The following is a 25,826-nucleotide window of genomic DNA, read 5'->3' as shown; positions in this document are numbered from 1 at the left end:
TATGGAAAGTGGCCTCCACCCAGAGAGACTCTGCTTCAGTACTTCTTAATAGAAAACATAATGATAGCAGTTTGAGGCAGGCCCAGGTCTATTACAAAGGAAACTTCTTGGTTCCTCCCTTCAACTAAGATTACACAACCCGACTTCAGAGGTAGGATATCATGGTGACTAAAAGCACAGCCTGGCCATCAGGTGGTCATGGGATCACATTTTATCTGCAACAAATGAGCTGTACAATAACTTGGGCCTTAAACTCTATATACCTCAGTTTCTACATTTATCAAAAGTGAAATAGTATATATAAATAGTATATAAAAAACAAGACAGTATTTGTCACGCAACAATCATGGAAAAATTAAGTTATTTATTCCTGGCTGTGTCGCATGTTAGTTGCAGCATGCTGGCTCTTCAGTGCTAAGCGCACAGGTTCCAGGGCACGTAGGCTCTGTAGCTGTGGTGCACAGGCTCAGTTGCTCCATACCCTGTGTGGGTCTTAGTTTCCTAACAAGAGATCGAACCCACATCCCCTGCATTGGAAGGCAGACTCTCAACCACTAGATCACCAGGGAAGTCCCATGGAGAGCTACTTAAGCACAGATTGGCTGTGATTTGATGATGATGATAGTTTGATGAGTACCCCTCCCCTCCCCGCCCCGCCCCACTAAGATACTCGCTCCAGTTACTCGGGAATGAATGGAATTCTGTAGTCCTTTGAAAGCTGAGAACTGAACCCCCTATCACACCATTGTTCTTTTACACAAAATTAGGGTGAGTGTTGTATACCAAGTCATCTCCTTCTCCTGCTCTTCGTGGTCACTATGTTCCATTTCTTGGCACTGCCCTCTGCAACCGACTGAAGAGGAGGAAGTGACCACTGTGTCCCTTTGCTGGATAAAAGCTCTGCCCTGTAGAAATCAACAAAGTACCCCATTGCCAACACCAGTGCCTGGAACTGCCCTGCCTTCATCACCACATTTGAGTCACCCAATGAGAAGAAATGTCTCTTTCATTTTTCTCTCTTTTGCAGGAAGAACTGGAGACATGGTCCTGGTTCTGGTCTACGTTCTGTGCTTCTATTTCTTGTCAGCAGAGCACTAAGGGGCTCTCTGAGTCACAGCTCCATGGGTTCCAGCTCTCATTCTGATTTACAGCCTGCCAAGAAGGAACCCGGCCCACCAAGAAGACAGGGACATCCCATAACGCTTGCAGACACCCTTCAATATCTAAGGGCTTCCCTGGTGGCTCAGATGGTAAAGAATCTGCCTGAGCAATTAACACTTTCACTTTTAATATCTAAACCTCTTGCCACTATCAACCCCTAGTCCAAGAACCAAACAGCCTTCCTATAGGAATGGAGGAAATCCTTTTCCCCCTACAATACTTCAGGGCCTATGACCACAGCCCCCCATGACACACGAAATCTACTGACTGCGGCAATATGTCAAGTAGCCTCTAACTTAAGTTCCTTCTGCAGTGGCTCTGGGGCTTCCCTGGTGGCTCAGATAGTAAAGAATCTGCCTGCGATGTGGGAGACCTGAGTTCAGTCCCTGGGTTGTGAAGATCCCCTGGAGGATGGCATGGCAACCCACTCCATTATTCTTGCCTGGAGAATCCCAAGGACAGAGGAGCCTGGCGGGCTACAATCCATGGGGTTGCAAAGAGTCGGACATGGCTGAGTGACTAACACACAGCAGTGGCTCTCGTTCAGGAAAGCAAAAAGAGCAAGGACCAACTTTCCCCTCTACGAGAAAAGAATGAATAAATGTCTTTTATAGAATCACATCTAAATGTATTGGAAAGGAACACGCATGATGTGAGGAGGAAGGAAAATCCATCCTGGTGTAACTGCCTGGAGTCCCTTTGTGGATTTGCAATAAAAACATGAATTTTTCGGCTCCTAGTTCTGGTCTTTCTACCCCTTACTTTTTGTTTCTTTGTCCTGCTTCTTCATTTATTATTCAAAATATTTACTTGGTTGATTGGAAAGCAAGCCATACCAGAAACAAAATCAGCTACAGGCAACTGATTGGTTTCATATAAACAGTACTGATTTTGGCTGCACTTGTATTACAGTGTGTAAGCACAAAAGCCAACGCACTCTTAATCATTCTGATATTTTTTATTCCAGCCTTCAGTTAGATATGGGAGCAAGAGAACTTGCGCTCATTCCTTTGCTGCCCAAAGTCACATAAATACATTCTATCCCCATCTATCTCTGGAAAGTGTCTTTCTGTTCATGTGTTTCTGACTTTCTGTAACTTGGGCATGGCCCATGAATCAGTTCACATGACCACTAGTTTATTAACAGTTGTTCTGAGACCCTGCAGTGAGGACATCTTGCCTGAAACTGCAGGAGCTTCTCAGATGTTAACATGCAGAGAAGCAATGGTTGGATTTTTTTGCCCAACTGGCTGCAGCTCCCCTCTGTGGGGACACTGTAGAGGTAAACAGATGAAAAATGGAGCAGGCAGCTTGCCTCTCAGATCAGAGAGCAAGGTTAACTGTTTGCAGCCCTAACAAGCCAGAACTGAAATTCAGCATGCTTCAAATCCCAAAGCACCACAGCCAGGTGAAAGGAAAAATAGCAGGAGCAGCAACCTTGAGGTTTCTGCCCTGTACACTGTTGATATCAGTTGTGAAACCTCTGATGAACCACAGGAGAAAGGGCAAAAAGCAAAGCAACAGGAAGAACCCGCCTGAAGCTTCTCTCCTTACGCAGCAGAGCCTCCCAAGGCATAGACAGAATTCCCAAGACAAGCATTCCACAAAGTTCATCAAAATATATGGCTCCTTCCTGCCTGGCAGCCACAAGTCTGCGCTGCTCTGAGGTTTGTCCAGATATTTTGAATCTGATTCTCTACTCAGTGTCCAGCCAGAGGGCAAGCAAGGTCCAGGGGGGCTTTGGCCAATGGCTCTGGCAGAAGCTCCTCAACTCAAAGAGCTGATGCCAAGCATTGTATCCCCCTGAGTGTCAACTAGGCAGTGTTCTCAGAACCCACCTTCAAACCTCCAGTTGCACAAGCTGTTGAAAGGGGCAGTGTTAGAATGTGCTGCCCACCAAAAAGTGGTCCAGAGAGCCAAGGAGCTAAAGGCTTCCAGGAGCATTTCTCGGGCCCTCACCTCTGCTCAGTGTGGATGAGGAATGCTAGAGTCAAGCCTTGAGAATCTAATGTCCAATCAATCTAATACTTTTCAGGATTATCATAACCAAAATTACTAATTAAATAAAAATTAGCCAGCTACTCAGCTTGAGAGTAGCAGGGCACCAAATCAATCACTATTTTGATTCATATTTGTACAGCACTGTGTGGTTGATAACCCCAAAGAATATCTCACTCATATTTATACAATATAATGATTATTATGCACTCTTGAGATACCAGAGCCTCAGCTAGACTACAGTCAGTAAACAAAGCTCAAACTAGAATCCCGGTCTGAGCTCTTAACTTGCTATTTTTCTACTTGACCTCAGCTCTCTCACCTGGGAAGTCACTACATCTGTTTTCAAAGTTCCTCACACATTTTACTCCATTTTACTCTCACACAACTCTATAAGGTATGCACTATTACTATGCTCATTTTTATAGATGAGAAATTTATACACAGAAAAATTAAGGGATTTGGCCAAAATCCTTCAGCTAATTAATGGCCATGATCCAGGTCTCCTGAGGTCCCAATCCAATGTTCTTTGGGCATTATGACAACAGCTATCAAACTATGATCCGCTAACAGAGATGGGCAATAAAACTAGGCCATAGCTGGAGCCAAGCCATTCAGAGAGACCACGATGGTATCTTTCCATCAGCACACTAGACTTGAGGTGATGGTGTTGACACAGTGCCGGATGTATTTTTCAATTTCCAATAGTTCTTGCACTTCAGAATAGCTTATTGGCCTTAACACTCCCCTGCTGAAAGCTGCCACCCTGCCAAGCCTGGCATGTGGTTCCTATTTCACACCTTGCATCCTCCAGCCTACAGACTCAACTCCTTAAAGTATGTGAAAGCTATGGTGATAGAAAGAGGAGGCCTTCTGCTTCTTGAACCAGGGAGCTGGGTAGAATGACACACTGATTATGAAGTACAGATTTTCAGGCTTGATCTGTTTAGTATACTACATACATCAAAACAGTGGCCATAAGTCTAAAGAACTGGTGATAAATGTTTATTATTTCTAACTGGAAAACTCCTCCAATGACATATGTAACATCAGTCTTTCCATGATCAAAAACTGAAAGAGAAAAGTGCCTTCTTGGCATCAGGCAAGGACCAAACAAAATGGCAACCAATTGCTCCAAATCCCAGGTGACCCCAACTCTGGATGGATAGAAAGTGTAGATGCAGGTTCAAAAAAGCAGCCTGCTTATTGGGGATTGGATGAAAAGAAATCAGCCAGCAGCATCTCACTTCCCTCTCAAGCCTGAGCTAACTTCCCTTTCAACAGAACACCTGCATCGCCCTAAGCCAGATGGCAAGTTCTCCAAATCAGCATTCAGTAGTATAGTGGTCTAAGTACCAGGGACTTTGGCCTTGGGAAGGAAATGCATTTCTTTCTTCATTGGGCTTTTATTATAGTTTTTTTATGCTGGGTGGTATCCTAGATATTAACTCTAGCTGAGGACATCTGGGTGGGTAACAGGATAATTTGAAAAAGATTTGAGGCAGGGGCTGGCGTGGAAGAGGCAGTGAGAACTAGTTTCTATTTGACGACCCCGATGGGACCCAGGAATTCTCAGCTTTGGAAGCTGCACCCAACCCACATGACACAAATGTTTTAGAATATGGCCATGCTTCACATGAAAAGTAATTTGTCTGTAACTACGAGGTCTCAAACTTTTAATTCAAGATCTATTAATTTTTTATTTTGAAAGAGTTTGTATTTTGTAGGCAGTAAGATTTAGGGGGAACTTAATCTTCCTTAGAAGCCTGTGAAAATCCCCACATCTTTGGCACTGTGCCCACTTAGCCTTATGGGTGCACAGCCCTGGCTGGGAGAAGGTAGTGTATGAAGGTAGAAGTGGGTGAGGGACTGCAGAGGCAGAGGGCAGAGATTAGGATGGCAGTAACCGTGAAGTCTGACAGTAGCCAATGACACCCATAGAAAAGGAGCTCAGAATTGGGTCTGGGATTCACCGGAATATGGCAGCTCAGCAGAGCTAGAGGACAAAGGCAGAAGGAAAATAAGCTCCTATTCTCCTCTTCACTGTTGTGCATCCCTTCCCTTTCGAGATCTCTTTCCTTCTTTCTCTGTACGTGGAGAAAGCACAAGGGCTAGGTCTTCCTCCATAAGAGAGTCCCTCATACCTCAAAAGACCCAAGAAGTTCAGAAAGAGAGTCCAAATTGAGGGGAGATGTAACCTCACACTCAGTCACCAGTTCATGACTAGGAAATGAGATTACACTTCTTTTTTATTCCCAAATCACTATGACATAGGTCCCATGATCCCAGTTCCTGGAATCTAGGCCTAGACCTACTTAGAAATTTCCAAAAATGCTCACCAATTTCCACCCCAGCAAAAGTCCCCAGATTTCTGCACTGGAGCTTTTTTGTTGCCCTGCCATGCACTGCCTTTTCTAACTACACCCTCAAGGAAGGCTCCTCTGCTGGACTTAGCAGTCTTTCACTGGCGCCTGCAGCCAGAAGTCCCATTCTAGTCTCGGGGAAGGGGCAATCCTCTTCTGTGTGTTAGTCCTCTGAAACATGGGCCAGAACTCCTTGGTCCTCAGAAATCAGTTTGTAACTTTCAAGGTCTTTACTGATGATTAGAAGATAACAGAAATGTAACAGAGAATAACTTATAAGTCTTGCTAAAATTAGCTGCTCCAAGAAACAATAGCCCCAAATTGACCTCAGAGGCTCTTGTCCAGCCAGCTTCTGGTTTGGCTCCTGCCATGTCTCCACACATACCAATGTTCACACTTCAAGGTTAGGATCCAACAAACCACTGGCCCTCGAAAAAAAATAGCATCCTTTTCTCCTCAATTCAAAGATGTCTAATTTTATTCCAGAAATATCATTTTTCTAGGATGTTTCACTTTGGGAGTAACCATTCCCTTGAGATTGTATAGCATCCAACTCAAAAAGAATCTCTAGTTAGAGAACACATTTTTCAAAGTATGGCTTAATCAAAATGAGATAAGATTATGTGTGGGACACCAGAAATTTAGCCTACTTAGTCAAGCTCTTGATCTTGCCTCCAATAAAAGGTAAGAAGATCAAGCACGCACACCACCTTCTACTTTTGATTTCCTACAAGCAACGGGTTGAAAAGCACACGCATATGATGAAACACTAAGTCACACACACACACACACCTCTCCCCAAAATACAAATTATAACAAATTATAATTTTAATCACAGTGAAGTCTAATTCTAAATATAGAGGGGAAACATATCTAATTTTACAGAGGAAAAATTTTGTCAGTTACTAAACATTTAATGGTTGCAGCATTCAAGTTTTTCCTCCAAAATCAGAAAAGAAAAAAAAAAATTGCCTTACATTTGCCAGAGTAAAAGGGTTAACTCAAGTTGTTTTGCCCAAAGCAAAAGGTCAGGCTCTCATAATCCCTGCTCTAAAAGACATACATGTTTGTAAATTTTTAGATGACTCTTTTCTATATCCCAAGGGAAAAAATCTTAATGTCAATTTTCCATTGAAAACTTTACTATTGTACAGTAGGTCACTTACTCCTTGGAAGAAAAGCAATGACAAACTTAGACATCATATTAAAAAGCAGAGACATTACTTTGCCGACAAAGGTCTGTATAGTCAAAGCTATGATTTTTCCAGTGGTCATGTATGGATGTGAAAGCTGGATCATAAATAAAGCTGAGCACCGAAGAATTGATGCTTCTGAACTGGGGTGTTGGAAAAGACTCTTGAGAGTCCCTTGGACTGCAAGGAAATCAAACCAGTAAATCCTAAAGGAAATCAGTCCTAAATATTCTTTGGAAGGACTGATGCTGAAGCTGAAACTCCAATATTTGGCCACCTGATGTGAAGAACTGACTCATTGGAAAAGACCCTGATGCTGGGCAAGATGGAAGGCAGGAGGAGAAGGGGACGACAGAGGATGAGATGGTTGGATGGCATCACTGACTCTATGGACATAAGTTTGAGCAAGCTCTGAGAGTTGATGGACTTGGAAGCCTGATGTGCTGCAGTCCATGGGATCACAAAGAGTTGGACACAACTGAGTCACTGAACGGAACTGAGGCCACTTAATCCAGCTCCATTCAAGATCTTTAGGGAAGATTCTCAATTTGAAATCACTTTCTAGAAACAGCTCCTTTTAGTGAGAATGGTGGTGTCCAGAGAGCTAAGAGAGACAGTGAACCTAGAAGAGATGGACCAAGGCCAAACCTTAGTCTAGGGAGGCAAAAGGAATTCTCTCAGTCTACACGCAGTCCTGCCTAGGACACAAGCACAGCAGATCATAATGTTGTCCTGGGACAAACTTTTAACTTACTATATAGAAAATGCGTCTAGAAAGTATTTGGTGTATGTACCTCCTAGGAACACGAAATAATGATGGCAATGGATTGACAATTTGGGATACAGACCAAATGCCTTCCTTCTGAGACTCAACAAACAGATGGATAGCATTAAAATAGGCACAGGGATGTAGACATTCAACAACCAGCTCTTTACTGAGGTGGAAACTGCATCCCACTTTAAATCAGTCTTATGTACACTGAAAGAACTCAGAGGCCTCACAATCATTTAAAATCCAATAGCAGATACAACACTCCTACCACCCCCACCTTAGCTGCACAAGTTGGGTAGCCATGGGAAGCTGTGTTTGTTTGCATGTTCAGACAAAGCAGTTGATACTAAAACAGCATTTCCACTGATTAGTGAAGCCTATTTCTATTATCTAGTATATCCTATTAGTGTTCAGGGGGTAAAATCAAAGAATCAATGTCAAAAGATTTCTCCTGTCCAGTCTACATTCATGGAAATGTGTCTACAGTAACAGCCTGAAGGGCAAGCCATTTATAAGTTGTAAGTAAGGTCTTCTGTTACAAGATGCTTTCCTCTGCAGGAAGAGTGGGCAGCTGATGGCTAATAGAGACCTTCTAGAAGCTATCTCCCTGAAGTGTCACCTTGCCGTCAGACAATAAGGTTTAAAATTGTGACTGGAAGACTATTATGCAAAAACTCCACCTGAGGCAGCAAAAGTACTTAAGTGAATCTCTCTTTCAATTCTTTAATGTGGAAGCTGTTAGTTTTCTTGACATGCTTTGGAATTTTGCTTTGCAGACTCATCTTTGGTAAAAGCCTCACCCTCTTTCTCATGTGCATGTTCTTCTCTTTCCAGTGAAGGTTATTAGGGCCCATCTCATTAGTAACCTCATTTTTCTTAATATCCTACCTCTTTAAAGACCCCATATTTTCAAATACAGTCATATTCTGAAGTACTGGGGGGTGACTTTAGAGGGAGGGAAGAATCCAGCCCATTACAAGGCCAGTAGGAAAGATTAAATTGTGAACTTAGAATGTCTTCTCTACCAGCCTTCCTGGCAAGAAATTTTACGTCATCCCCTAAACTCTGAAGGGTGGACACTTCTTGGTGAAGCCTAGCTTCATCCCTCTAGCTCATAGCCCAGATGCCATCCTGCAGCAGCCATACATGTCCTTGGACATACAGTCACAAAACAGGTAAACAGGAGGGCACAGGTATCCTTTTCTCACTGAAGTTAGCAGTAAGAAAAGGGATTCTTCAGCCACAAGAGCAGGGAATGAAGTGGAATTGAAGCTGATCCCAGTGAGCCCTATCACCTGGGGATAAACCACTGCACAGGAGTCCTTGACACATGCACGCTCCATGAAGAGAAAATGAAAGATTTAAATACCTTGTGAAGGAACGGAGGGTTGAAGGACAAATTTCACCCAACAAGAAAGAAAATAAGAGAATCAATTAGTAATTTCTCAATAAGCAGGCCAATATTAAAATCACTATCATTACATTTGGATCCATCGAGAGAAACTATTGAGCATGTTTGTCTTCAATACCATAAGCAAGGTTTATCAAGCATGGAAGTTTATGTTACCCCACTTACAGTCTCACAGTAAGCCTGTTTAGCCTGTTACTGTTTCCTGGATGCTGGTAGAAGACAAAAGATCCCTGGGTCAAAGACAAAAGGCTTTATTACTCATATTACAGCAAGCAGCATGATTTGTGTTGTGTTCTTGACCCCAAAGTCCTACAGTGACGGTGTGGAGGGTGTGGGTTGTGTTATAGGAAGGAACACTGCTGAATTATGTTCCCCCAAGTGAATATGTTGAAATTCTAACCCCTCAGCATTTCATTCTGACTGTATTTAGAGATAAGGTCTCTAAAGAGATAATTAAATTAAAATGAGGTCACTGGGGCTGGCCCCAATCCGATACAACTGGTGTTCTTCTAAGAAGAGGAAATTTGAATAGAGATAGGTGCAGCTGGAAGGCCATGTGAAGGCACACAGAGAAGACGGCCGTCTACAAGTCAAGAAGAGAGACTTCAGAAGAGTCCAATCCTGCCAATAACTTGATCTTGAAATTCTAGCTTCCAGGACTATTAGTAAATACAATTCTGCTATTTAAACTATACAGTCTGTGGCAGCCCTAGAAAATGAACACAAACACTAAGTTTGGGGAATCCAGTGCTTTTATAGTAAGTCTGTTTTTTGTCCTGGAGACATTACCTCATCTCTTAAGGTCTTTCTCTGCAAACATAACTGTGAGAAATGGACCAGGCAGAGAGTACTCAGGGCCTTGAACTAGACAGGTAAAGAGATAGAGCCACATGGAGGACTGTCTCTCCCAATAAGATGGTCAGTGAGCATCTTGCAACATCTCGTCTGAGAAATCTCAAAGACATAGTTAAGGTGGAAAATTCAATTATACCCATCAGCCAGTAGAACCCAACTGTAATATTTAGAGTTCTCAATTATAGAGGACTGGCACAGGTGAGTAATAGTATGTCTTCAACAATGTTACATCAAAAGTTGGTCTGAGTGGAAGTAGCAGTTGAGAAACACTAGTGTCAATGCTATGGTAAGGAGTGTCATGTCTTAGGTCTACCAGACTGTTAGAAAAATAAAAAGGCCATGTGGGTAATTTTTTTTTTTTTTTGCTTCAATACGTTATGGTATTTGGCTTTGAAAAAAGTGCAGGAAGTAGTTAGTGTGCAAGGCTTTGTACTGTGTCAGCTTGTCTAGGCTGAACCACATTTCCCAGAACTCTCTTCCCGATATGTAGGGTAGGCTTGATGGATGTGCAAACAGTACAGTCGCACAGGGATCTGTTCTCAAAAGGGGCCCCACACGGGAGTTCAATGTTCTCTGTGGAAATTCTTACTAATTTTATCTTTGAATTTGTGTTTTATAAGTAAAGCCCACTGGGCTCCTGGTGAATGTCCTAGAAGCTTGGAAACTTGGCTCACACAACATCCCACCTCTTACCATCTCCCTAGGATTCTCCTTCCCCATCATACTGGCTGTTGTCACTCTCCACCCCTGATGGGATCCTGGGCAGATGGCAGGGAGGGCTGGAGATGGGGTCCCTGAATGGTGAGTCATGGCATAGAGCCCAAGGCCCCTGTGAGGTGTGCATTTACCATACGACTATCCCATAAGATAGGGGAGCATAGCAGTAAATAGCAAATAATAAACACCATGACATGCCCAGAATGAAACTGCAGAAGAAAGGCAAAACAGTTCTCATGTATTCTGAAAGAGAGGCTCCACATTTTCATTTAACACTAGCCCCACAGATGTATTGCCGGCCCTGACCGTATGTTTCACATCAGCAGGTGCCGTGGATACATATTTGCATGAGTACAGAAGTGAGGCAGCAGCCATATTGCTTTTCACCTTAGAAGTAGAGGCAGCTATATCAGTAGCTCAGGCACGTTACCGCGGATCTGCTGATTCAACGCAATGGCTCAGGGCAGCAGCTGGTCCCGCAGTTTCCCTGCCTTCCCCTGGGTCTTCTTTCAGCTTTCCCAGTTTCTGGGCATGCTATGTATGCAACTCCATGACGAGAGACACCAGCTTCTCCTACATGGCATACACATCATAGCCAGGGACGACAAGAACGGACATGAGTTCCACCGCGTGTTTACAGCTTCCAGTTTGTCCTTGCTCTCCTCCAATTTATAACCATCTTCCCTTCTAAACTGCCTGTCCAGTGGACTTTGGGCTCCAGCACCAGACACCAGGACTATTGCTTGGTCAGCACCCATAATTGTGTAAAGTTAAGTGACTATAACAATAAATCTCCTATATTACATCTAGCACTCTGCCTCTGTAACTGAACTATAACTAATAAGTATGGCTAATTTTTAAAGAAACTTTAGAATAGGTTGAGGAAATAGGATTTAATAATATATAAAAATAAAAACAAAGGAATATGACACAGTGAAATAATATCATGCATTTACACAATCTTTTTTGCCGCCGACTTACCTTGTCTTATTTGGTCATTACCACAAGCCCCATGAGGTAGGTTAGGGCAGCTATTACAATTTCCATTTTACAGATGGAAGTGAGATGTCAGGGGTTAAATACCTTGGCTAACATCACATAGACAGAAAATAGCAGAGTTAGAACTGGTCCTCTAGTCCCTCCCCCAGTTCACTCCCATTGACCCAAAGGGTCTCTGCCAAATATGAATTATTAAGGTCAACTATGAAGCTCAAATCTTCAGTGAAATGAAATACATTTCAACCAGAAGGCATGGTCTCCGGTTCTCAGTTATGTAATTGTATTTTTGCTGCCCGAAAATTAAATAAGCAGACTATGAATCATTCAGTTCACACCTTTACATCCATCTCCTCTGCCCACAATCCCACCATGGAGTACAGAGCATTAGAAACTCTCACTCAGCACTAAACAGTCCGCAGCTTCCAGTCTCAGCAAATAAAAAGAACACCTCAAATAACTGCAAGTATTTCCAAAACTCACATTTCACACTGGTAGTTTTTAACACTTGTAGACATACATGTTGTAGGTAACAGAGCTGAAAGCAGCTCTCATCATTATAACTCAGGCATATGATACACTGGAGCAAGGTTTGGCAGTAGTTTCATGATGATGAAAAGAACCAGCTTCATTTCAAACAAATAATCAAAATTCCACAATAGACTACAAAAGTAAGTGAGGCTTGGCTTTTCTATTTTTACTAACCACAAAAATGAGAAATAAGTCATTCTATTAAAGCCTTTGAGCTATAACCATATAAAGTAATGAATACACCAGCACCATGAAAAATCCAGAGAAAATGCAAATTTTCACCACTTGTCAACAATTGCAAAATCAGCCCAAAAAAGGTTTTATGTAATTACAGTCCTCCTCATGGAAGAAAGCAACACTTGAGTTCCACAGAGAAGAGAATCTGTCACCAATTTCTGTTCTTCTAGAGGTACTTACAAACCCATAAATCTCCAGAAACACTAGGGAGAATGTCTCACAAAAAAGCAGGCCCACTGTACCCTCCTGCTACATCCACGCACACTGAACGATCCCAAGATCCACAGGCACAGGAGTCAACTGGGTCAGAGCCTTAGGAGATGCTGAAAACATCTGGGCTACTCTCTGAATACCCTGGTTCGTGTCCACATACTGGCCTCCTTAGACAATGAGGACGGCTTCATTACCTGGATAAGCATGCTCCAAGGGGCTTTCATTTATTCATCAGAACAAGTATTCATCAGGAACTTAGTCCTTGCCAGACATGGTACTCGGCCTGGGGACACAGTGGTAAGAAAAGCAAACGTGACTTCCCTCTAGGGGTTACAATCTAACACAGGATATAAATGTGAATCACCAATCATGCAGATAAATGTGTCATTGCCAACAGAAGCAGATTCAGGGAAGGACAGGCTATACCACCAGGAATATGTCTAAGAGAAGCCTGATTTCACTCAGGGGCTCAGGCAAGGCCTCCCCAAGGAAGTGGCACTGTGCAGGCAAAAGGGGTGAGAATGTACTGAGTGCCTCTAGAGAAGGAAACACAAGTCTGAACGTGGGCCCCAGTGGAGCCCTGACCCAGGCCAGGCGGGAATGAACAGTAAGCTCGGGACTGAGGAGATTAGGCCTGGGCACAGCAGGAAGGGAAGCTGAGAGAAAGGTGGGGGAGCTAGGTAATAAAACATGAGGCTTGAGGGGGTAACTTTCATCTACAGCAGTGCTGTGCCTCAGGCGGCCCTGCACCCAGAAGTAAATAACGTGGGTGGTGGGAGGGAGAAGGGAAAGACACGAGGGTGGGAGGAGGCGAGTAGAGGAACTCAGTCCTCTTTAGGTAACAGCAGGCTCCCAGGGCCCTGAACAATACTGCAAACAGCATACGTTTATCCTGCTGCCCCCCACGACGTGCTCCCCTCCCAGCGTGGTCTGTGTCTGCTTCCTGCAGCCTCTCAGACTCTTGAGCATCCTCCTGCCGCTCTGGCCTGCCCTTCCTGCCTCATTACTAACATTCAAACACCAGTTCACCTCCAGTTTCAGCTTCAGCAACAGGAGGAGAAATGTGATTACCTGATTTAAGTAATAAACTCTAAGATGTCAACAGCTAACCAAGTCTTTACTGACCTTCAGGACTGTTACCTTCTGAGACGGCCCACAGTCTATCTGTAGAGGGTGTTTATCTCAGGGCCCCTCACCTTCCAAGACGGACCACATTCTGCCTATAGACTGTGCATCTCTCTCAGTGAACCTGTTTTCACTTTACTATGGCTCACTCTTAAATTCTTTCCTGCACGAAACAAAGGGTTCTCACTTGGCGGCCCACCACGGGAAGTCACCTGAGATCTGAGACATAACCATCCTCTCTCACCCCAGGGCAGAGCTCTCTTGCCTGCCCCCTTGTACCTTTCACAAGCATCCCATATTAAAGAATCTACTTCTTAATCTATCAAAAAAAATTTTTTACTGACCTTTGGAACAATGACTTCTCTTAATTCCATTTACTGTAACGGGAGAATTTAGGAAACACTGGACAGGAGGCAGAGTCAGAGAGTCCAAAAGTCAGTCCTGAGAAGTGGTCCCAGCTTTGTCCTGAAGTGATATAGTCCAGAAGGAGAGCAGAGGAAAGGCCTGTTGGTCTTTATGAAGACCTTCCAATGCTCTCCTGAAGGCAAGCGACTGGAAGTGCTAAAAAAAAAGAAAAAAAAAAAAAAAAAAAAACAGGAAAGATAACAGCACTTCTCAGAATAGGTACTTACATCTTCAAACTTTTTCCTTTTGTCCTGGTATTAAATCAGTACAAGAGGTAATTCCATGGCAGTCCAGTGGTTAGAACTCTACACTTTCACTGCCAAGGGCCCAGGTTCAATACCTGGTTGGGGAACTAAGATCCCACAAGCTGTGTGGTGCAGCCCCACCCCCCCCCCAAATCAATACAAGCATATTAAGAAAAAACACTGGTATATGCACGAATGTTTGTGCAGATTTATTCCTAAACTGCTTAATCTTTTAAGAATCAATAAGATTCCAAAGCATTGTTTCTAACAAATATCATGTGCCTATGCTATTCTCAGTAAAAATCTTATTTGAGTCTCAGAAATTCCAAAAATAGGTACTATTATTCCTGCATTTTAGAGAGGAAACTGGAGTATAGAAATGTTCAGTAACTTCCCCCAAGAAAAAAAGTTTTATGATTAAACATCTAAAGATTATTTTCTCTTTCTCTGAAAGTCCAAAAACATATTTGTTTGATATCGTTTACATGAATCCCTATTTTGTAGAAAATCACGTAGAATTTAGGAGATACATAGTAAGTCAAATTTATGTAATATTTTGAAACCATCAAGTAAACTACAACTTTGATTTTTTTAAAATACTGAAAGAATGAAAATGGGAAATGGTTGATGTAAATGTTCTGAGCCTTCGAGTAATACGTGGGCTGCCATTTAGCTCAGGGTCTGTCCTGACCTAGCAGAACTCAGTATTCACAATGGTGCAGTGACGGTCCACTGCGTGTTACCTGCTCAGTTGTGTCTGACTTTTTGTGACCCCATGGACTGTAGCCCATCAGGCTCCTCTGTCCATGGAATTTTCCAAGCAAGAATACCGGAATGGGTTGCCGTTCCTTTCTCTGGGCAATCTTCCTGACCCAGGGATCAAACCTGGGCCTCCTGAATTACAGGCGGATTCTTTCTGATGAGCCACCAGGGAAGCCCCGAGGATCTATTAGAGGCTATATTGTTTGGCCAGGACTTTCATAACAAAGCATGACAGACTGGATGCCTTAGACAGCAAAAATGAATTGTCTCACAGCCTAGAGGCTGGAAGTTCAAGATCAGAGTGTTGGCCGTGTTGGTCTCTTCTGCAGCCCCTCCCTTTGGCTTGGACATGACCATCTTCTCCCTGTGTCTGCATGTGGTCTTCTCTCTGTATATGTCTGTGATCAAATTTCCTCTTCTTACAAGGACATGAGTCATATTGCATTAGGACCCACCTGAGTGACCTTATTTTAACTCAATTACCTTTTTAAAAACTCTATTTCCAAATACAGTCAACTCTGAGGTACTGGGGAGTTAGGATTTCAACACAGGAATTTTGAAGGGACACAACTCAGCCCATAAGAGAAAAAAATGATCCAGGAATTAAGAGGAAACTAGATTCCTCAAATGGACAGGAACACACCAAAAGAGCTAGATAAGCAAACTGGTTAGAAACCCACCCTTGGATGTGTCCTGTCCCTGAAGGGATTAGGTCCAAAAGTTAAGAAGAAGATCTGAATAGTCACCCAGTCACTACTGTCCAAATGGGAAAAATGCTTCATAGCTATAGCTCATACATACTTAAGAGGATAAAATTTGGCTGAAATCCATGCTTCCTTCCCCTAATGTAGCCTTAGATCATTATTTGGTCCTCTTCAATTATGTGAGAGTTCAAACAGGAAGATATATGTAATAGATGTGATGTTGGAAATTAACAAGCCCAAGTCCTTCTCTCGGCCTTTTACAGGATGTCACTTGATTATGTGGTCAAGAGCCAACTCTAGTGATAGTTCCCAAACTGTTAACATATTTGTTTTCAGAAAGAAATATAGCATGGTTTGTCTAAAAAAAGCAAAATAGAGATTAATCCTAAAATTCAGAAATCTGTGGATTGTTTTATTTAATTCTTAAATGAAGTGGTTATTTTAACTTTCAGTACTCAGTTTTCATGTCTTTAAAAATATTTGTCAACTTATGCTACATAAAGTATGTTTACTTTTGTAATTAAAAAGAAAACTTTTAAACAATTACCACATCTTTCTAAATGTTCCTTTTGGGGAAAAAACAGTTTTTAGATTTGTTGTTTTAATTTGCCCAGTCATTTTTACTTCGTCTAATTAAATAAATCTGATCCTTATACAGAGTAAAATAAATTTTTGCAGGATGAATCACATGTTCCCATTTTAACTTCAGAGGAGTGTCTATAAGGGGAAAAATTGGGAGGACATAAGCAATGAAAACTCTTCCTGCAACATCTCTCTTCTTGCCAATTGAAAAGAAACCTTGAAAGACAAAAGCAGTCCATCAAGTACTGTAATTAGCATGAGGCAGGCTCTAAAACCTTGCAGCTATCTTACAGGAACATTTTACTTTTAAAAAACTGACTTTGCAGTTTTCCACACAATGGGGAAAACTTTGTTACATGCATAAATTTGAGGAAGATCTGTATCTTAATATATGAAAAACTTTTAAAGTCAAACCAGTAAAAAAGAGACAACCCAATAAAAAAATGAACAAAGCCTTGCAAAGTCAGTTTACAAAAGGAACTATACAAATGGCCAATAAGCACATAATAATATAGTTAATTAACATCATTAATTATCAAATAAGTGCAAATTAAAATCACAATGATTTACCATTTCACACACACCAGAAAAGCTAAAGCTAAAAGGAATGAGTAGACCTGAATGGCCAGGATGAGGAACACCTAGAACTCTCGAACCATTGGTGGTATGAAATGTGTGCAACCACTTTGAAACTGTTGTACATGCATGCTAAGTTGCTTCAGTCATGTCCAACTCTTTGTCACGCTATAGACGGTAGCTTGCCAGGCTCCTCTGCCCTTTGGGATTCTCCAGGCAAGAATACTGGAGGGGGTTGCCCTGTCCTTCTCCAGAGGATCATCCTGATCCAAGGATGGAACCTCTGTGTCTCTTTCACCTCCTGCATTGGCAAGCGGGTTCTTTACCATTAGTGCCACCTGGGAAGCCCATAGGTGAAATTGAAACTGGCAATTTCTTTTTAAATATATGCCTATCATATGCACTCCTAATCCTAGTTATTTACCCAGGAAAGATGAAAAGTCTTATCTGTAAAAGACTTGCACAATGTTTCAGTTCAGTTCAGTTGCTCAGTCGTGTCCAACTCTTTGCGACCCCATGAATCGCAGCACGCCAAGCCTCCCTGTCCATCACCAACTCCCGGAGTTCACTCAGACTCACGTCTATCGAATCAGTGATGCCATCCAGCCATCTCATCCTCTGTCATCCCCTTCTCCTCCTGCCCCCAATCCCTCCCAGCATCAGAGTCTTTTCCAATGAGTCAACTCTTCGCATGAGGTGTCCAAAGTACTAGAGTTTCAGCTTCAGCGTCATTCCCTCCAAAGAAATCCCAGGGCTGATCTCCTTCAGAATGGACTGGTTGGATCTCCTTGCAGTCCAAGGGACTTTCAAGTGTCTTCTCCAACATTACAGTTCAAAAGCATCAAATCTTCGGCGCTCAGCTTTTATAGTAGCTTTATTCAATAGCTCCAAACTGGAAGCAACCCAAATGTCCAACAAGAGAAAGGAAAAATAAATTGCAGAGTATATTCAGACAATACAATACTACACAGAATAACAAAGAATGACTACTAATCACACAACATTGGATGTATCTCAGAAACAGTGCACTAGTCAAAAGAATGGTGCAGACACCAGCATTGCATCCTGTTTGATTCCACTTATATGAAGCTCAAGAACAAGCTAAACCAAGCAGTGGAGGGAGACATCAGAATGGTGGTGTCTACAGGGTAAAATTTGACTGATAGAGGGCAATATACTTTCTAGGGCGGTAGTTGCACAGATGTATAATTTTTATCAACATTCATTGAATTGGAAACTTAAGAACTGTGATTTTTGTGGTGTATCTATTTCACTTCCATAAAGATGTTAGCAAGAGTTGTTAAACAAAACTGACTTTGCAGCTTTCCAATATTTCATGCATACCCCCTTGCACACTTCTCATCTGCGACTCGGCTGCCTAGCTGACTGGCTGCTCACATGCCCCATACAGGTCGTGACACCCTTCCAGGGAGGTCAAGCAGTAAAAACACTAGTGAGCCCACCCCCACGCTGGGCTTTTCTGTTTTGCAAGGCCTTACAGAATGCGACATGTCAGAGAGATAAAAATCTACAAGACCCTCTTTAAGAGCCATTAGCTCCAAGTGCTCTCAGCCAAACATAACATGGTGAAGAGGAAAGAATGGGGTCTGTGGAGCCAATCAGACCAGAGTCAAGTCCAGCGCAGGCATTCACCAACTGTGAGCAGGCCACCTAGCATTTCTAAACCTGTTTCTTCTCTTGTAGAACCGATTATTCTATAGGATCAGAGACTATGTTAATAATAGATCTAGATTAAGCCTTGCACATAGTAAGTCCTCAGTGAAGTAAAGCTACCACTGGACCATCAGCTCCCTGAAAGCAGGTAGGGGAGTCTGGTACATAGTCAGGTTCAATAAATCTTTAATAAATGAGTGAATGTGTATGTGTATGTGTTAGTCGCTCTATTGTGTCTGACTTTTTGCAACCCCATGGACTGTAGCTTGCCAGGCTCCTCTGTCCGTGGGATTCTCCAGGCAAGAGTACTGGAGTGGGTTGCCATGCCCTTCTCTCCAGGGGATCTTCCCCACCCAGGGATCAACCCTAGGTCTCCTTCATTGCAGGCAGATTCTTTACTGTCTGAGCCACCAGGGAAGCCCAAATGAGTGAATAATCTGAGAAATTTCTATTTTCTCTAATTCCATAAATAAATAACAAGGGATGTACCCAAGAAGCAGCAGGATGAGTGATCAAACAGGATGTATTTTTGCCAATATATTGTCCTGTCTCGCATACTTCCTGTTCTTTGGGTCAGATTATTTCAGAACTCAGAACTTGTCTGATTTAAGGAAAGTAACATCATGCATACACCATACATATGTAACTCATCTAGTAGATCGGACAACACTCCAGATCAAACATATTAACATTTCCACAGCAAAACTTATATTCACATAAAATGGAATAAAGACAAAAATAGTCTTATATAGTTTCATGTTCATTTTGGCCACCAAATAAATTATTTTTAAAACAATAATAATAGAGCTATTAGGATTGCAGAGTTGTTAGAGACCCTGTAATGGCTAACATTCAGGAAGCATTGCACCAGGCATTCTGGCCTAAACATTTTGTATACATTAACTTTCTAAAAGCTTTTTATTTTGTATTGGGGTATAGTTGATTAAAAATGTTGTGAGAGTTTCAGATGGACAGCAAAGGGTCTCAGTCATACATACACCATATCGATTCTCCCCCAAACTCTCCCCCCATAGAGGCTGCCACATAATATCGAGCATAGATCCCTCTGCTAGCCAGTAGCGCCTTGTTGTTTATCCATTTTAAATATAGCTGTGTGTACATGTTGATTCTAAACTTCCTAACCATCTCTCCTTCCCCGCATACCTTCCCCCTGGCAACCAGACCCCCATTAACTCTTCACAACAACCCTTATGAAGTAGGTACTATTTTTACCACTATTTTCATTTTAAAGGCAAGGAAACTGAGGCACAGATAGGATAAGTACTTGCCCAAGGTCAAACACTTCACCCTGGAATCTGTATTCTTAGTCATGCATCTCTACTGCTTCAATCTTCCCTTTCATCAGAGCATGCAACCTCATACCTCCAAATTTAAAATTATTAAATAAAATTGGTACAGGCCCTGGGTTTCTTATCCTTTTAACACTTCTGCCACTTGGAAAAGTCTAAAGCTTGCTGGAAAGAGTGACTTTAAAAGATCTGCCCTCTTTAACAGACTCAAAAAAGATATTATCTGCCTGAGACAAACAACCATAAGCAAGAAACTCATTTTTTAAATTTCAAACAGATTACTAATAGAAGAGCACATTCACAAAAGGTTTAACTAGCAGTGTGAGTGACAAAAGAAAAGCCAGCAGCCTACAAGAGCAGAATAACACTCTTTCAGCACCACCAGGTCATTAAAAAAATACATTCAAATTTATGGGTAGTCCAGCCACCTTATCAAACGAAAACAATATAAAAATCTCACAGCTCTGAGGTGGAAAGAGGAGAACCTACTCCACAGAAAAGAGGAAAACTCATGCATCAATCACATAGCTGGCCCAATGTTAACAACTTCTAAACAGTGAAGGTGAAAGAACATTTGTTCACCAAAAGGTCACTTTCTCCATTGAGGGGGAAGGTTTAGGGGCACACGTTGGAAAGTTTGCCTCAGTGTGCATGTTATTTTACCCTTGGGCACCATTTGCTTATGAAACAAGGTTGGTGGTGGAGCAATTAGTCTGGCAGCTAATCAATGTCATTGTACTGAAAGCTTTCAGGAAATGATCCCAATCTAGAAGAATGATGCTTCAATGCTGGATTTGCTTCTCATGGAAAATACCAAGCACAGAGGCTGCTCCCTTGGGAGTACACACTTGCCCTCAGTCAGTCAGTATTTACTAAGCGTCTATAAAGTACTTACACTACAATCTGTGCTTGGGAACACTAGTCAAACCCAGTTTCCTTCCTATAAATAATTTAACATCTTAATTGGGGGGGAATTAAAAAATGTAATCACATCAGAAACAGAAAATATATTTAAATGCAAGAGTTGGCAAAACGTCTTGAGTTTTTCTATTTCTCTTTCTCTATTTGATACATAATTCAAGTTACAACCTTTATTCCAATTGACTGAACTCTCAGAAAATACCTGAACCTACTTAGGTCAAGTATTTCCAAACTACCCAACACATAATCAATAGTAATCTATATATATGCGTGGATGCTTAGTGTGCATGCTAAGTCGCTTCAGTCATGTCTGACTCTTCGCAACCTATGGACTTAGCCCGCCAGCCTCCTTGTCCATGGGATTCTCCAGGTAGGAATACCGGTATGGGCTGCCCTCCTCCAGAGGATCTTCCTAACCCAGGGATTGAACTTGACTCTCTTATGTTTCCTGCACTGGCAGGCAGGTTCTCTACCACTAGCGCCACCTGGGAAGCCTACTTCATATATATGCTGCTGCTACTGCTGCTAAGTTGCTTCAGTCGTGTCCCACTCTGTGCAACCCCATAGACGGCAGCCCACCAGGCTCCCCCATCCCTGGGATTCTCCAGGCAAGAACACTGGAGTGGGTTGCCATTTCCTTCTCCAATGCATGAAAGTGAAAAGTGAAAGTGAAGTCTGTCAGTCATGTCCGACTCTTCGCGACCCCCATGGACTGCAGCCTTCCAGGCTCCTCCATCCATGAGCTTTTCCAGGCAAGAGTACTGGAGTGGGTTGCCATTGCCTTCTCCAACTTCATATACATAGGGCAGAGCAAATAGAAGCACAGGTCTCACTCAGTGAGTAGTTATTGAAGCAAATTGAAATCTTGCTCAATTATACCCTTGGACTGCAAGGAGATCCAACCAGTCCATTCTGAAGGAGATCAACCCTGGGATTTCTTTGGAAGGAATGATGCTAAAGCTGAAACTCCAGTACTTTGGCCACCTCATGAGAAGAGTTGACTCATTGGAAAAGACTCTGATGCTGGGAGGGATTGGGGGCAGGAGGAGAACAGGACGACCGAGGATGAGATGGCTGGATGGCATCACAGGCTCAATGGGCATGAGTCTGAGTGAACTCCGGGAGATGGTGACGAACAGGGAGGCCTGGCGTGCTGCGATTCATGGGGTCACAAATAGTCGGACACAACTGAGCGACTGAACTGAACTCAACTGAAGAAGATTTTGTTCATGAATCCGAGAATGATTCACTAACCACCAGTGACTATGCTTTTGGGTTTAGAGAAATCTTCTCCTCAGCCCAACCTACATTCATTTCTGTAGGAAAGCTTTTGACTGCAAGGCATAACTTCCTAAATAAACCTTTGCTGTCCACAAAATGCTAATTTGCTACTGTTTAAGGTAACTTGTTTTTTAATACTGACCTGGCCCTGAATATAATTCCACCCCAAATTCTCTGCTGTCTTGTACATGTTTTACAGTAAAGGGAAGAAAGGTAGTGAAACATAAAGAAAGTTAAGCTGAGTACTGCAGCCACAAAACTAAAAGACGCTTGCTCCTTGGAAGGAATCCCATGACAAACCTAGACAGTGAATTAAAAAGCAGAGACTTCACTTTGCTGACAAAGGTACAGTTAGTCCAAGCTATGGTTTTCCCAGTAGTCAAGTACAGATAGGAGAGTAAAACCATAAAGGAAGCTGAGCACCAAAGAATAGATGCTTTTGAATTGTGGTGCTGGAGAAGACTCTTGAGAGTCCCTCAGACTTCAAGGAGATCAAACCTGTCAATCCTAAAGGAAATCAACCCTGAAAATTCATTGGAAGGACTGAAGCTGAAGCACCAATACTTTGGCCACCTGATGCAAAGAGCCCACCCACTGGAAAAGACTCTGATGCTGGGAAAGACTGAAGGCAAAAGGAAAAGAGGGTGACAGAGGATGAGATTGTTAGATAGCATCATGGACTCAATGGACATGAGTTTGCACAAACTCCAGGAGATAGGGAAGGACAGGGAGGCCTGGGTCTATTAAAGCCCAGGGAGTCGCGAGGAGTCAGACACAACTTAGCAACTGAACAGCAACAACAAAACTGGATAAGAAAGTAAACATGAGTTGAGCTGAAGAGGAGGAAGCTGCCAGCCCTCCATTTCCAGCCCTACCTTATGTCAGGAGGACAACTTCTGTTTGAAGAAGTTCAGGCTCCTGCAGTTCAGGATGACTGAAGTAAAGAAGTTTCCTTATCCTCCCACTCTTTCTCCTGTGTGTACTTAGTTGCTCAGTCATGCCCCACTCTGTGAGACCGCATGCACTGTAGCCCACTAGGCTCCTCTGTCTGTGGGACTTTTCAGGCAAGAATCCTGGAGTGGGTTACCATTTCCTTCTCCAGGGTTTTTTCCTTACCCAGGGTTGAACCCAAGTCTCCTGCACTGCAGGCAGATTCTTTACCTGCTGAGTCATCAGGGAAGCCCACTCTTTCTCATGCAAAGCCAGTTAGATACAAATACACTGATCCAAAATGTCAGACCATGAACCACAAGTTCTTACAATATGGTAGAGCACCTATTCAGCACAAATACACAATTTAAATGCCAAAGCCTTTGACTGTGTGGATCACAATAAACTGTGGAAAATTCTGAAAGAGATGGGAATACCAGACCACCTGACCTGCCTCTTGAGAAATCGGTATGCAGGTCAGGAAGCAACAGTTCGAACTGGACATGGAACGATAGACTGGTTCCACATAGGAAAAGGAGTACGTCAAGGATGTATATTGTCACCCTGCTTATTTAATTTCTATGCAGAGTACATCATGAGGAACGCTGGGCTGGATGAAACACAAGCTGAAATGAAGCTTGCTGGGAGAAATATCAATAACATCAGATATGCAGACGACACCACCTTTATGGCAGAAAGTGAAGAAGAACTAAAGAACGTCTTGATGAAATTGAAAGAGGAGAGTGAAAAAGTTCGCTTAAAGCTCAACATTTAGAAAACTAAGATCATGGCATCCAGGCCCATCACTTCATGGCAAATAGATGGGGAAACAGTGGAATCAGTGGCAGACTTTATTTTGGGGGGCTCCAAAATTACTGCAGATGGTGACTGCAGCCATGAAATTAAAAGACACTTGCTCCTTGGAAGGAAAGTTATGACCAACCTAGACAGCATATTAAAAAGCAGAGACGTTAATTTGCCAACAAAGGTCCGTCTAGTCAAGGCTATGGTTTTTCCAGTAGTCAGGTATGGATGTGAGAGATGGACTATAAAGAAAGCTGAGCACCAAAAAATTGATGCTTTTGAACTGTGGTGTTGAAGGACACTCTTGAGAGTCCCTTGGACTGCAAGGAGATCCAACCAGTCCATCCTAAAGGAGATCAGTCCTGGGTGTTCATTGGAAGGACTGATGCTGAAGCTGAAACTTTAATACTTTGACCACCTGATGCAAAGAAATGACTCATTTGAAAAGACCCTGATGCTGGGAAAGATAGAAGACAGGAGAAGGGGACGACAGAGGATGAGATGGTTGGATGGCATCACTGACTCAATGGACATGAGTTTGGGTAAACTCTAGGAGACAGTGATGGACAGGGAGGCCTGCTGTGCTACAGTCCATGGGGTCACAAAGAGTCAGACATGACTGAAGGACTAAACTGAACTGAAATGTATTTTTTAATATTCATAAACTATAGCCAAATTCAAACCACATCTAATCTTTGTCTATAAGTCAGATATGACCTGAAGTCAACCAAACCTTTAAGGGGGTAAGTAAAAATTGCCCAAGATTCCATCATATGTCCAACAAAAAAAAAGTCTAATTCCTCTCACCTTCCTACTTTTTTTAGTCTACTTCCCTTGGGTTCCTCCCCTTCCCATAGTCAGTTACAGTCAATCCTCCTATCTGTGGGTTGGTAGGGCTAACTGTACTGTAGTTAGTCATTTTATATAAGAAACTTGAGCATCCTTGGATTTTGGTATCTATGCAGGGGGCAGGGGGGGCGGTCCTGGACCAATGCATATTCAAGGGACAACTACATCATCATAATTCAAAAATGTTACAGGGAGTCTATTATATGTCTGCTGGGCAGTGGGGATGCTGTGTAAACAAAACAGATGCAACTGTTTCTACCTTCCTGTCTGGTGACAACACCAGGCTTCAAACAAGGACATTTACACCAAGAGGCTTAAAATCAGTCCTCATAGGAAAAGCAAGCTATGGTGGAATGTTCAGTTCAGTTCAGTTGCTCAGTTGTGTCTGACTCTTTGTGAGCCCATGAACTGCAGCACACCAGACCTCCTTGTCCATCACCAACTCCCAGAGTCCACCCAAACCCACGTCCATCGGGTCAGTGATGCCATCCAACCATCTCATCCTCTGTCAGCCCCTTCTCCTCCTGCCCTCAATCTTTCCCAGCATCAGAGACTTTTCAAATGAGTCAGCTCTTCGCATCAGGTGGCCAAAGTATTGGAGTTTCAGCTTCAACATCAGTCCTTCCAATGAACATCCAGGACTGAAGGATGGACTGGTTGGATCTCCTTGGTTGAATGGTTTTCCCACTAAAAGGAATTATTACATTCACTTGAGAATGTCAAAGTGGTTTCCAATAACAAATAGCAATGAGACACATCAAAGGCGGTGTACCAAATACACTGCTCTGATAACAACACAAGCAAATAATTGTCATCAGTGTGCATGACATCTTAAATTTTTCACTGGAGTATAGCTGACTTACAGTGTTGTGTTAGTTTCAGGTTTTCAGCAAAGTAAACCATTATACATATATGTGCGTGCATGTATATGAGCATGCTCTGTTACGTCTGGCTCTTTGCAACCCCATGGACTGTATCCCACCCAGTTCCTCTGTCGATGGAATTTTCCAGGCAAGAATATTGGAGTGGGTTGCCATTTCCTACTCCAGGGGATGTTCCTGACCCAGGGATTGAACCCATGTCTCTTGTGTCTCCTACATTGGGAGGCTGATTCTTTACCACTGCACCACCTGGAAAGCCCATACATACACATATATCCACTTTAAATACAAATAACCTCGTCTGAGAGGAGCTGCTGAATTATGGTCCTG

Source organism: Budorcas taxicolor, chromosome 7 (genome assembly GCF_023091745.1).
Source record: "Budorcas taxicolor isolate Tak-1 chromosome 7, Takin1.1, whole genome shotgun sequence".
NCBI lineage: Eukaryota > Metazoa > Chordata > Mammalia > Artiodactyla > Bovidae > Budorcas > Budorcas taxicolor.
This window is presented reverse-complemented; position numbering follows the sequence as displayed.